The following is a 15,206-nucleotide window of genomic DNA, read 5'->3' as shown; positions in this document are numbered from 1 at the left end:
ATGGTGCGCCTGCGCATAAGGCGCATAAGGGAAATGAATGCAACACAATTATAGTAATTAGTCATTAGCGAACATTGTAGTTGGTTATTAATAACTAGACGCCTGGTGCACGAAATTCATGCATGGGTAGGGTCCTTAGGCCTGGCCGGCAATTGCAGCCAATTGGGGCCTTCCTTCCTCCAACTTCTGGCTGCTGGCTGAGGCCTTCCTTCATTCAGCACTGCCCCTGGTGGTCAACACACATCATAGCAAGCAATTGAACTCCTGGTTGGTAGAACTTCTGAGGGGACAATTTGCATATTAGCCTTTTATTATATAGGATATAACTGAAGAAACATATGAATTGTTAGGAACTAGCTTAACAATTATGGGAGAGAGCGAGGCAGTCTCCACAAGATTGTCTTCTCACTACTATTGGAGCCTGAAGTGTACCAGCAGACAGGAAAGTCAGGAGGCAGGCTAGAACTCCATAGCAGGAGCTGGGACCCCACGTGGGCAGATGGAAACCCATGTTCTTTTTCATTCCTTCTGACCTTGCTGAGGAGGGTGATCTGCAGAAGCTGAAGCCTTTGTCATGTTTCTGAACAGTATGCACTGGGCCCAGGCCCAGGTTACAGAGAAACTGAAGGAAGATCAAAGGGGGAGGGAGTTAAAAAGTGGCTGCACCTCTGTGCCTCCTTCTAACTCTTGCCTGTGCTGACCTGAAACAGAAGGAAAGGAATTCTGGGGAATGTAGTTCAGACTGGCCAGGTAGGCAAGCACATTACAAAGCCTTCATATGAGCATTGAGTGATGCTTAGGTCATGAGTTTGGTCTTTATACCAGTAGCATACTCCTCCTTGCTCCTCCTAGATGCTTTTTGCTCCTTCTGGGACCCTCGCTTAGGTTAGTCCATGTCTTCTGAGAAGCAGACACCAAGATCAGTTAAAGGTATAATGAATTTATTAGGGAAAATGTCCATGAAAGAAAACAGGGAGGAAGCCAGAAGAGGCTTGGAAAGCCATCAGACCCTAATGCAAGGCTGACCCCAGGGAAGGAAGAAATGGTGTTTTGGTAGAAGTGATCTAGATTGCAATGCAACTCTAAGGACAGTTCCACAAAACTTCCCGTGGGAAGAGTTCATATTTCCCACAGACAGGCTTGCCTTCATGTCCCTGCTGTGACCACAGAAGCAGCGTGGGAAGTGGGAAGTATGGCCCTAGGTCATTTGTGCTCCTGACAGTAGGATATTTGAGGACCCTTTCTCATGGCTGCTGTACTGCCTTCTAGCTTCTTGCTCTGGTCAAGACTCAGAATCAACCCCGTCTTCCTCTTTTGGAGTGTGAAAGGTATCTAGAGCAGAGCCAGGTGTCTTCTTGCTGGCATCTCTTTTGTCCAATGACTGATCTCTGTTCAGTCAGGACAAATTTTGCCAGGAGTAGATGGTGGGGGTACTTGGGAGGTGAAGGCAGTGTCAAGGTGTCTAAATGCAGGAAGATGGAGTTGTTGATTGACCATACAGTGGCTCTACCTTAGGGCATGTCATAAAAGTGTTTGGCTGAGTATTAAACAGTCCTGATTCCTGGGATTTATTATACACTTATTAAGAAAAAAACCTAGAATTCATGAAGTGTTTGGTTGCATAGGGGGAATTAGGCCTGGGATTTGCTAGAGATGGGGATTCAGAAAATACAGGTGGATGCATTTTCTGTAGTCTTTTATTCCTATTCTCATGAGAAATCAAATGTAAGCATCTGTAACAAATGAATGTAATGAAATGGAAATAATTTTTGCCTAGGCAATGAAAAACAGAGGATTGTTAGATTGTTAACTCCTGGAAACCAAGCGCCGTTTTTCTGAAGCTGTGTGACACCTAGTGGGTGTCTGAACAGAACCGGACTTGATTGCTTTTTGGTGGTGATTCTATTGAATTTTGAACATTCTTTCCATAATTGCATAACAGCAAAAAAATGAAATAAGTTTACATTGATATTGAGGGGGCAGGGGTAGGTGTAATGAGGTCCAGCCTTACTATAACCTGTTATTTCTATCTCGTGTGTATAGCAAACAAACTCCACTTTTGCAATAAGTGCAAATTGCACTTTTGCAATTCTTTCTCTGCAATGCGCATGAGGTTTTCTGACCAAGCACAGCATCCCCCTCATGAGTACTCATCTATGCAAAGAATGGAGTGTAAGTTGCTCTGCTGACCTCAGTTCTCAATTTTCTGGCCTTTGGGTGAAATCATGCACTTTAATAAGGATTCATACGAGAAATTCAATTGTTAGATCACTGATGTCTAATAAATATTTGAAAAGAATCACCAAGAAATAATTTTCTTTCCACTCTACCTACCTAACAGTAAAAACAGAGAAGCAAATTATCTTTGTTTCCAGTTAAACCAGGGCAATGAGAACAACAGTTCTTTCTGATTCAAATTCCCTAGAGCATTCCTTTGGCAAGCTTACAGATGAATAAACCTCACATGCTAATTAAGACCCACTGACCTCACAATGTACTAAAAAGCAACCCTTTATTACTAGTTTCTGAGGAGGTAACTCGAAAGAACCTATTTTCTCCTAATTTAGGGCCCTCGACTGGGTTTAGCTATGTTTGCAGGAACTGGGTAAACAGTCTGTTCTAACACATTGCCATAGCTGGCAGCTTCACACCTGGATCCTCACCAGGTCTGAAGACTGAGAAATGAATTCATTAACACCTCCCAGGCAGCCCTGTGCTGGTCCAGCAGTGTCAGGGCCTGGGATGCAGAATGCACTTCAAACATCCTGGGAACCTTGCCTCAACCTTGGATTGCTTGGAAGACAAGCCCTTGTTTTCCATGTATAGTGAAATCTCTCTTTATGCAGTGTCTATTGAGCTGCATCTTTCATAACCAGGCCCACTAATTTTGCCTGTAAAAAGTCTCTCATAGCTGTCTCTCTCTCTTTCCTTTTCTATCTCACTCTTAGGGTTTATATTCTGCTAGGTAGTATTGGTAAAGCTGGCCCACCTGGCAAATAGCTACTAGAGGAGTGCTCTCCCCACCTCTCCCCTCAACTGATGCCAGCCCTTTGCCATTGCCCTGGGACTGAGCACACTAAGGATTAATATTTGGCTGCTGGGAGCTCCAGGACTATTAGATAATCTGCTTGGCCTAGGTCTTTACCACCTATGGTGAGCTGAAAAATGTCCCCCCAAAATATCTGGCCTGTGATAGATAGTTGACTTAAAAGGTAGTGTTACAGAATTTACCAGGTGATCAAAAAATACACAGGAGTACCCAGAAATACAGGAAAAACCCATTTATTTCCAGATGTACTAGTACCATGACTCAGGGGAGCCTACTTCCAAATCCTGAGTAAACCAATATGGAGGAAGCTTTCTTTTTATACCCTTTGGTTTCTTTGTCCCCCAAATATGGATCATACTTCTGGAACTTTCACAGGCTTTGCAAAAAGCCTCATGTGCTGATAATCCCCTCTGGCGGTTGTGTATTGTTCATGGTTTATAGCCTCTGTAAAATGGGAGTATTTAGGTAAACAGGTCTTGCAAGACCAGATAATTAAGGAAAGAGCAGACTAGACTATAGGCTAACAGGAATGTGCATTAAGGATACAGAGTCAGGCTGCTAGCACCCCTCAGGCCCACCCCCCACCGCAAATGTCTTATTTTCCTCATCAGTAGATCTGTGAATATTACCTTAAATGGCAAAGGATGTGATCAAAGAAGGAATCTTGAGCTGGGAAGATTATGTTGAATTATCTGAGTGGCCACTAAATGCAATCACATGTATCTCTATAAAAGGGAGGCAGCGAGAGATTTGACAGATGACACAGAAAGGAGGTGATGGAAAGACAACAGAGAGAGGTTTGAAGATTTGACCTTGATGTTTGGAGTGATATAGCCACAAGCCAAAGCATGCTGGAGCGCCAGAAGCTGAAAGAGGCAGGAACAGATCTCTCTTCCCTGTCCACCCAAAGCCTCTGGGGTAGATATGACCTTGCCTGACATCTTGACCTCAGCTTTCTAGCCTCCTGGATCACATCAGCCTCACACTGCCTTCTTGGAGTCTAGTCTATGCCTCTTTAATCCACCCTGCACACTTTATTTTCCTCAACTCTTCTGCATGGTTTTCAAAACTTCCTACAATCTGGTGTCCTCTCTCTTACCACCACAGTTTTAGTTTCCATTAGTAATAATAATAGTAATAACAATATTCACTCTATTGAGTGTGTTTTTGTGTGGAACACTTTATAGAAATTATTATGTGACATCCTTGCAACAACATGCTGAGGGTAGCATTATTATTCTTATTTACTAGAAGAGGAAACCAAGGCCCAAAAAAGTTAAGCAGCCGCCTGGGTGAGTGGCAGTACTGCAGGCATGTTCATGCTCTCAGCACCTGCTTTAGTGTTCTGTGAGTGTCCCCTTCCCAGGACACTGGTGTGGTTGCCTGAGAGTCTTGCCTCTCATCTGCTTGCCTGAAAATTTAACATTTTTCCAGACTCAGCGTATGACCACCTTCTCCATGAACCTCTCTTGATACCCACCCATCGCCTGCCTCTGAACTCTCTGTAAATTATAGATAGAATATATTTTATAAACTGTAGAAATCACATTTTGCTTTGTATTTTTAAAAAGTTCAAAACATTTTGTTGGAAAAGAATATGCAATTTAGAGGAAGATAAGAAAAAATACACACCCAAAAGGCCCTGCTCCATGATTCCTGACCCTCAGGATTCACTGATTCTTGTTTTTTTAGATTTTAAATTTTAAATAGAAATAAGTTACTTTTTTGGTAATATGCCCAATTAGAACTCTCCTGGGTGTATAGGTACTCTGTATTATCTGAAAAGTCTGATTCCCATGTAGCCTGTATGTAGATGTTATATCATCTGTCATTTAAAACATGATGTGAGCAACAAATGCAAACCACTGTGTCATTTAAAAATTTTCTAGTAGTAATATTTTAAAAAATAAAACAAGTGAAATTAATGTAATTTTATTTAATCCAATAATGTATTTTGCTTAACCCATTATATCCAAAATATTATTGATATATAATTAATATAAAAGTTATTGAGACATTTTACTTTCTTTGGTATTAAATCTTCATTGTACTTACATTGCATGAAAATTTGGGCTAGCTGAATTTTAAGTGCTCAACAGCCACATCTCCAGTAATGTAGATCTACAATTAGTCACAACTTTTTAAGAAGAACACATTCTCAACAGAACACTTCATTTTAGTTTGGAGTAACCCTCTGAACTTAGAGAAAAGATGTTGCTACTTGTGCCTAAACATGGGATGATCCTCTGGGCCTCACTTTTTCAACGTATGGATGAGAAAAATGTGTGCTTGCTTACCTTATTAATTCTTTCAACTCTCTCAGGTTATGAGAGGATCAAATGAGATAATGTTCAAATGACATAACTAATATAACCACGCCCTATAAATTAAGCTATTATCAGTTCTTTTCCTAACTTCACTACACTGTGTGAAATGTGCTCTGAATATGCTTAAAATTTGTCTCCAGACATTGATTGCCTCCACTTCTTGATAATATAATCTAATATAGACTTCAAACTATTAGTATTTGTATTAATTTTAAATAATCATTTTTAAATAATACATAACTTCTCTTAGAATTTTAACCATACTTACAATTTTTTAAATGTAGTTTTAGGGCTTACTGTTAGTACTTATCCACTTTAAAACATGACTTTCTTATTCAAATTTTTGAATTCTTTACTTTGTGAATATCTCAAGTAGCTGTTTTAGAAAATACAGGGTATGGTAAATCTTCTAGCTCTTTAATCTGAAATAGAAATGTCTTTTATATTGGGGTTGACAGATAAAATACATGACACCCGTTAAATTTGAATTTCAGATAGACAAGATAGACAATGAATAGATTTTAGTGTAAGATGCAATATTTGGACATAGTTGTGTTAAAACATATTCATTGTTTATCTGAAATTTATTAAAAACCAATTCATTATTTATCTGGAATTTAAATTTAACTGAGTGTCTGTCTGGTCTCTGTTTTTATTTGTTAAATCTGGCAACCCTATTTTATAAACAACTTTTGATTGAGTACAGAATTCTTGGGTTAAAGGCTTTTTCTCTCAAAACTCTGAGAATAATTCCCTATTATTTTCCAACCATTACTGTAGAGTCTGATTTTTGCTTCTCCTTGGGCAATCTTTCCCCCACCCATACTCCATTCTGAATGGTTACAGGGACTTTTCTTTATTTTCATAACAAAATATTTTTAAATCTATATAAGAATTGTGAGTCTTTAATTAAGGCTCTCATAATGTTTCTGAGACTCATGAAATAATATTGCATATATAGTAGCTATTCTTTCTGACTTATCTTAAACTTTCTTACCTCTACATTTTTCACATGAATCTGAACTTTTTGAGGGTGTGAATTATGTATTTGTAGCCCTGAATCTGTAATCCACAGAATAGTGAGATGAAGTTGAAAAAATGTTGGCTAAAAGATCAAATGAATGAATAAGGGCTAAATATTAGGATGGGCCACACATTTCTAAAAGTCTCACACATAGTTTGACTAAGTAGTTATTGAACCAAATGAAGATAAAGATAAACCCTGATGACAGTTCTTTGATGTAAGGAACACTCTCAACAATGAAGGCATGGACATGGAATTCAAGGTAAGGGGAGATTAAGATAGGTCTCGATTCCTGGTAGGGAGACTATAATGCAGAAAAACAACTAAGAATTGTAGGCTAACCCTGGCTGGTGTGGCTCAGTTGCTTGGCATGGTCCCATGCACCAGAAGGTCCCAGGTTCAATTCCTGGTGAGGGCACATACCTAAATTGCGGGTTGGATCTTCAGTTGCCGGGGTGCCTACAGGAGGCAACCAATTGATGTATCTCTCTTATGTTGATGTTTCTCTCTCTCATTTCCTCTCCAAGAAAAAAAATTTAAAAAACAAAAGAATTGTGGGCGAATAGGTTTTTATTTATTCAGAAGCAGAGTGAAACTCATGTTTCATTTTGTCACCCTTGCTGAGAGGCCCAGGAGCATGAGAAAATACTGTTTCCCACTTTGCAGAGAATGACAAGTTGCCCTCTCACCCACCAGCTGGTTAGAAAGCAACATTCCAGCATTTGACCGAGCCAAGAGGCCAGTGGGTGCTCTGGGATCAGGTCCCAGAGGACTGACCCAAGAGAGAGGTATGAAGGGTCACTGATTTATGAGGCCAGCCACATGTTGGGGAGAGAATGAAATGCCTTTTGATGTACGACTGCAATCATGAGTCAGAGACCTAATTTCTAGTCTCAGACTTTCTCTACAACCAAACCATAGCTAGGTTTGGCCGTGTGGCTCAGCTCTGAGGTCCTGATCCTCTGACGAATCAAGAGCTCAGCTTCCTTCACTTTAGTACCAATCTCTCCCTGCTCTTCTACAATTGTAGCAAATAATGCACATGTCAAGTATTCCTGCAGGTGCTGTGTATAAGCTTTTTCTTTACTACTTACACTTTAGCACCAACCCATTTTCTTTAGGGCGATAAGAATAAATATTATTTAAATGATCACATCTTAGTTGTTAACCTCAGTCAGATTTCAGACAATTTGGTCCCCAAATACTTTATATTTCTTCATCTGCTTATTGTTTTTTCAGTCGTGTGAATCTCCATGGCATCTGATTTCCCATGAGATGCTGTCTGACCATGAGATGAGATTGTTGGTTGTCAAAAATTAAACAACAATAACAACAGTTTCCTAGAATCCCACCCTGGAGTTATTTTCTTAACCTGAGCTTCAGCTCAGCACCATTGCCAGTTTGTAAATATGAGTATAAGAATGTCACCCTAGGGTTTTAAATAGGCATATATTTATGTAGGCCTGCATGTAAGCATCCTATATAATAAAAGGCTAATATGCAAATTGTCCCCTTGGGAGTTTGACCAGGAGATTGGGAGTTCAATTGCTCACTATGATGTGTGCTGACCACCAGGGGCTGGCGTGGAACATGGCAGGTGACCAGTGGTGGCTGCGGGGTGCTGAGGGAGTGAGGGAAGGAGGAGGTGTGGCGGCAGGGAGGCGGGGAACCTGATCATCCCTGATTCCAGCCAGGTCTAGGGACCCTACCCATGCATGAATTTCATGCATTGGGCCTCTAGTATAATACATTGTTGATAGCTCTGAGTTACAAATTATGGAAATAAACTGCACAACTGGAGAAGCTGGATCAGATCCAATAAGTCATCTCTTCTCTTGCTGCTAGAGATCAGAACTGAAGTCTGGGCATTTTTAAAAACTGACAGTATTATAGATGTCCCCCATTGTCCCCTGTTAGCCTCTCTCCACCCAGCTCTCCTCCACCCCTGGCCGTCACCACTTTGTTGTCTATGTCCATAGGCTATGCATATATGTCCTTTTTTTTAGGAGGCTCAAGTTCTGGCTCCAGCACTGGCACAGGTTCCAGTGCCTTTTCCAGACTTTTGGTAGGCAATAGCTTTTCCAGCAGCTCAAGGTTTTGCCTCCTTTGGCTCTTCGCTGACATTGTTACCCATGTCTCCAAGAGCTGATCTTGGTCTCAGTCTTGGCCTTGGAGGCTGGGCAGTGGCCACAGGCATGTGTTTTGCAATGGCAATACTGATCTTTGCGTTATTTGCAGCATTAATTCTCATGCTCCTGGTGACCCCCAGTGCCATGGCTTCATCAGGCAGCAGCTCAGTGGGGAGAAGAAGAAGAGGAGCCCCAAAGAGCTGGGGAGTTGAACCCAACACAGATCAACAACCATTTCCCCTCAGCATGCTGGGTTTGGATGTTTTCTTTAATGGAGAAATTTGGTCCTTAGGAGACCCTAGAGAGGACCAGGAAAGCACCAGTGTCTGCCAGCTCGAAATGCTTGGCAACATTTAGAACTAACGTATAGTGTTGCAGGGCAAAAAGGTTATTTCTGATTCATAGAACTAAGTCTTGCTTTTGTGGAACATCATCTAAAGTGAGATATTTCACCACACAATTCCCGGTCAGGGAAGGCCCATTGTTCTATGTCTGCTATCCTGAGGGGCATGGCCTAGCTGTAAATGACACCATGAATATGTATGAAGGGAGGTCAGGCAGATGGCTCTGACATTAAAAAGAGATAAAAATCATCTTTAATGGATTTGACCATAGTTACTATAAGCAAGCACCTCCAAGTGATATACACAAGATAAAAGATGTATAAATGAGTTTTATAATATCCTTACCTCATTTAGTCCATTAAGTAAATTTCCACCCAATTGGAAGTGAGAGAGAATGTGTGCATTACTGTATGGCCCAGACCACTTCAGTGATGACTGTTCCCTTTCTCCCTATTCCGTTCCCCATAATGGATTCTGTTGAGTGTAAAATACTTGAACAGAAAACTGCTGAATTTTGGGGGAACATCATTTGGGTTTTATTCTAGCAATTATTGTATATGGTACTGAAGCATCCTTTTAAAGCTTGGAATGCGGATGATTCTAGTGAAGTTAATTCTTGAAAGTAGATGTGAACTGAGAACAAATCGTACAGACTAAGAGAAAGGATCTGGGCCTAGTGTTGTCCAAAAAATGCCATCAAATATTGGAAGATCACAATGCACCACACTGATTGGAAGAGAAGGGCTGGTTAAAGGGATATGCCATCCAGTATCTGATGTCAGACTGGGCAGGAGGGCTCATATGTAAAGCCAATTCTGGATGTGCACGTCAGGTTTGGAGCACTGCAATGTGATTGGGCACAACGGGTTTGGTTCTGTAGCAGGGGACACCCGTTGACATGAGGGGAAGATCCAGTGGTGGAAATCAAGCCTGCAAAGAACCTGAAGACATCTGAGGAAGAACCCAGGCATGCAAGGTGCACGTGAGGAACCCAGGCAATAAATAGCAGAGAGTCTGAATCAGATAAAAAAGCTTGAGTTCCAGGAATAGTGTCTGACATGGCATGCCCAGGCTGGGGGACAGAACCTTATTGCACAAAAAATGAGAAAAATCAAGTGATAATAGTACTAATCGCAACAACTTTAATACACATGAATAACTAAGCTAACACGTACAGAGTAATCACCATGTGCTTGGCTAAGTGCTTGATTCTTCAATTCTTTTTTAACAGAGGAGAAAGTGGAGGCCTATAGAGATGAGGTATATGTTCAAGGTGACACAATGCTAAGTGGCAGAGCTGGGATTTGAACTCAGATTTGTCTCATCCCCAAGTTCATGAGCTTTGGGATGACTCCTGACGGATTCTCCCTCCCCAAGGTTCTGGGGAGACCTGAGCCCACAGCAGAGATGGAATATGGGTAGCCATCAAAAGCAAATCAGCACTGCTCCCAAAATTAACATGATTACATAAAAATGACTAACCTAAAAACATCCTGAATAGTAATCGCCCATCATGCTCAACATTGGTGAGGATCTTTATGAAGTCTATTTTGGTTCTGAGGATACATATAAAGCAATTAAAATATGAAGTAATATTGCTAGGGACTACACGATGGGAAGGGAACTCTCATACACCATTTGTTGTTGTCTCACACACCATTTGTGGGTTGAACTGTGTCCTCTCAAAAGATACGTTGAACTCCTAAGCCCTAGTAACCTATGAAAGTGATCTTATTTAGAAATAGGGTCTTTGCAAATGGAATCAAGTAAAGATGAGATTATATTGCATGGGGGTGGGCCCTAAATGCAAAGACTGGTGTCCTCAGAAGGAAAGAGAGATCAGGAGACACAGATACCTCGGGAAGAAGCCATGTGAAGATGAGGCTGAGAGGGGAGTTACACTGCTGCATACCAAGGAATGCCAAGGATTGCTGGCAACCTCCAGAAGCTGGAAGAAGCAAAGAGGTATTCTTCTCCTGCGGCCTTCTGAGGGAACACGGTGCTGCTGAAGTCTTGATTTAGAATGCCGGCTTCCAGACTGGGAGAGAATAAATTTCTGTTGTTTGAAGCCACCCAGTTTGTGGTAATTTGTAACTGCAGCCTCGATGAGCAGAGGTGAATTGATAAAATCTTCATGAAAACAACTCAATAGATGTATCAAAACCTTAAAAATTTATATTCTTAGGATTCCTATTCTTTTTTTAAAAAAAATATTTTTTATTGATTTTTTTTTTACAGAGAGGAAGGGAGAGGGATAGAGAGTTAGAAATATCGATGAGAGAGAAACATCGATCAGCTGCCTCCTGCACACCCCCTACTGGGGATGTGCTTGCAACCAAGGTACATGCCCTTGACTGGAATTGAACCTGGGACCCTTCAGTCCACAGCCAACCCTCTATCCACTGAGGCAAACCAGTGAGGGCAGGATTCCTATTCTTAATAAACTATTCTGGAATGTTGTTTATAGATTGAGATATAGGAAACCTTTATTCACAAATAATTGTTGCATTATATGTAATATTTTTTAAAAGGAAACAGCTTAATAGCTAATGAGAAGGAATGATTAAGTAGCTTATGGTATACCCATAGGATAAAATGTTATATAACCATTAAGACATTTAAAAAACAGTTTTTAGTAAAATGGGAAAATGTATGTTATAATCTTAAATGAAAAAAATTAGGAAATAGAATATTTGATTCAGTATGATCATAATTTTAAAATATGCATGGGGAAAACTAGATGGAAATATATCAAAAGATTAATGGTGATTATCTTTGGGTTTTGGGACTATAGGTGACATTTTTCTTTATGTCTTTCAGTATTTTAAAATTACCTTTAATGAGCATAGATTACTTTGTAAAATGAGAAAAAGGAGCTTATAAAGAAGACTTAGAGAAATTATTAGAAGGTTAAAAAGGAAATGTCAACTGTAAAGTCATATACAAAGAATGGAAATCTGTTATTATTTACATTGATGACACAATAGGGGTGAATAGTTTTTAATGACAACAATGTTAATAATGAGTCTATTTTCGTAGGGGTTTATAGCACCTTACAGGGCTTGAAATAAGCAAAACACTTTCGTTTGACATTTATTATCTTATTTGGTAAGTTAAAATAGGTCTGTAAACATTAGGTATTGATATACTTATTTTAAGGAGGATGTAGATCCAGGGATACTGGTAGAACTAAGACTATAGGATGGAACTGAGTACCCAGGACTCACCGGCTCCCCTTCATTAGTGACCTGGCAGAAGCAGGCTGCCTCTTTTCTGCAAGCTTCTGCCCAGTTGGCCCAGGACTCCTCAACTACAAAATAAGGGGGATGCATGAAAGGTACCTTCTGCTTCCAAAATCCTATGATCCTAAAACCTGGGAGGTCTTGAGAACTGGAGAATTGCCTTGACAGTTTTTAACTTTTGATCCCCCTGATTTCTTTCCAGACAAGCTATATTAAATCTCAACCTCTCCCTCTCTCTTTCTCCCTCCCCCTCTCCATTTCTGCTCCATGCAGAAATTCCTAGACTATCCTCATCAGCAGAGCTGCATAGACATGGACTTCCTGTTTTGACAGCTGACCTCTCTTTTGCACAGAGGCTGTGGAAACACTGACACCTTCATCTGCCGTGATGTATTGATGTGTCTCAGTGACAGGGTGCAGGGCCACATGGAATAGACTCCCAACCTTTCTCTACGCTCCCTTGGTCCTGACGGCTTCTCATCAGACAGGCACTCCCAGTCTGGCTGCGTCCTCTCTCCTGCCTCCTGTTACCCAAATAATATAATCATAAAATTGACAGACCTAAGGAGAGCTGGGTAAGTCAGCTCATCTAGTTTTCAGACTGCAGAAAGAATTGCCCCTAAATCACCCCAGCTTTCTTCCCTTGTTGAAGCTCTCGTCATGTGATAACCAATTCCAGGGCCAGGGGAAAAGGCATCAGAATATAAAGCAAGGGCTCCACTTTCCACATTCCATTTGTGTTTGACTATAAATTATGAAAGGCACTTTAATTCTGCGTCCCCGTTTCCAGCAGTACAGGGACTCTAATGGATTCATCTGAAATTACATTAGCTCCAGCCCCATCATTCTTGCTCTGTTTCACAAGCTTGCCTGGAGGAGGCTGATAAAGTGAGTTCTGCCAATCAGATCACTCGATTGCCTCAAGGGATAGCTTCAAGGGCTTCTGTCAAACCTCGGTATTCATTCATAAACATTTATTAAGTGCTTACTAAGTGCAAGGCAAAATCGAGGACCTTTAGTTTTCCGCCCTCCCTCTCTTCCCTCCTTCCCTCCTTCTCTCTTTCTTCTTTTTTTGAAAAAAAAAAAATATCGTTTGAGACCCTACTTACAGTGTGACAGACGCAGTGGAGATACAGTGACGAATTACAGACAGTCACTGTCAAGGAGGATCTCACAGCAGGTGGGGGCGAGAGGAGGGTAGACATATAAATAAACATGAGACAGCATGGTGGAGGGGCACCTGATGTCAGTCAGACTGGCTGGGGGTGAAACCCTGCTCCGGCCCTCATCAGTCATGTAATCTTGTGACAGGGCATGCCAGTTCTTCCAGTTATTTCCTATGTGTAAAATAGAGATAATTATATCCCTCTCAAAGGGTGGGCATTAAAGGACATTATATATGTAAAGCATCTAATACAAAGCCTGGATCATACTAGCTGTCAGTAAATATTTGTTTTCTTTCCTCTCAGATGATTACAGTATAATATGGCAAGTATTAGGATAATCAGAGTTGTGTAGCCCTGGAGCAACAGAGATGACTTAAGCTCTGAGCCTTTATCTATTCAGGGGCACAGTGGGGGTGACAGTGGGGTAGGCAGGCCATAGGGCACTAATGGCAGGGGTTATGGGAGTTGAATGAGCTTCCAGGGCAGACAACGGCTCCATGGAGAAATTGGCTGATGTTTTGGTTTCATGCTAAGATTTATAAGCAATTCACTTGGTAGGTGGTATCCTTGAAAGAGAATAAACTCACTCCTTGAAGAATGAGTAGAAAGTCACAATCTGGCTGGGGATGAGCAAAGGAAAATGCTTTTGAGGGTGATGGTCAAACTGTCAAACTCCTGAGTTTGTCAGGGTCCTTCAGAAGAATGAGCTTTAAGGAAGCAAACAAACAAATTAAACGAAAAGACTTGGATCACAAGAGATGCTACTGGAAACTCCCTTTTGGGTTCTAACAGGGTTTAGGATGAGTTGGATGAGGACAGTTGCCCTCTGACCCATGATTACAGACCAAGCTAACGAGAGAGGTTTTGAGCTGCCCTCAGGATGGTGAAGGCAGAGGCTACCGGAATACCATCACCAGGGAGCCACAGAACCAGCTTTTGGGTAACAAAGAGAGTAGATGCTACAAAAACTGGAAGCAAAAGACCAAGCTTCATGAAGTCTAGCTTCTGGTGGGACAATAAAACAACTTGGCTCCTAGAGCTCCATTTGGTTCCTGAAGAAATCTCAGCTTCAGTCTCCATAAGACTTTGCTGTGCCACTCTGCAGGCTCCACGGGTTTGGTTCTTTGGCCTGGTATGTTGTTAAGGATCAATGTAATCCATTTCATTAGCCTTAAAAACAGCCATCTATATAGTGTTGTCCTAAACTCAAATGCCCAACTTTTGTTGTTAGGAGCTGAGAGCAGGAGGCTCTCACTCAGATGATCCATATTTTCCCATTTTATCCTCAGGCTGCCAAGGTGCAGAGAAACCTGTGTTACATATGAAGGTCTGGGTACCAGAGAGATCTGACTGCTTGAGGGGTCCAGAAGAAAGTTCTTAAATGAGCTTCAATTTTTGATAAGCCTGATAAAAGATGGTTGTTTGGGTAGGCGTGAAGAGAGATGGGACATGTCCTAGCAGGGCAAGACTCCAGCATGTACAAAGGCATAGAAGTATGAAAGGTCATGTATGGGAAGAAAGCTGTTCCGTGTCTCTTGGGGTGTGGGTGGTGGGAGGAAAGGCAGGGAAGGTGAGTTGGGCCAGATTATGAAAGACCCTGAACACACTTGCTTTATTCTGGAGATAATGGGACACTAGGGGTAGCTTTTCGTCAGAGTAGTTACGTGACTAGTTTTCCATTTGACAAGGTAACTCTGGCAGTAACAAGGAGGACTGGTTATTATTGGTGGCCCCTACAGAAGGTAGAAAGATGACTTCGAAGCTAATGAAACAATTTAGGTAGAACAGGATTAGAACCTGAACTGAGGAAGTGTCTCTGGAGGGTGACGAGGATGAAGACTGGGAGGTATTTAGAAAGTAGTGATGACAAGGCAGTGAATGGCTTCATGTGGGGGCATGGAGAGTGGCAGCAGGAGGCAGATGGG

Source organism: Myotis davidii, unplaced genomic scaffold (genome assembly GCF_000327345.1).
Source record: "Myotis davidii unplaced genomic scaffold, ASM32734v1 scaffold62, whole genome shotgun sequence".
In the NCBI taxonomy this organism is placed as follows: Eukaryota; Metazoa; Chordata; class Mammalia; order Chiroptera; family Vespertilionidae; genus Myotis; species Myotis davidii.
This window is presented reverse-complemented; position numbering follows the sequence as displayed.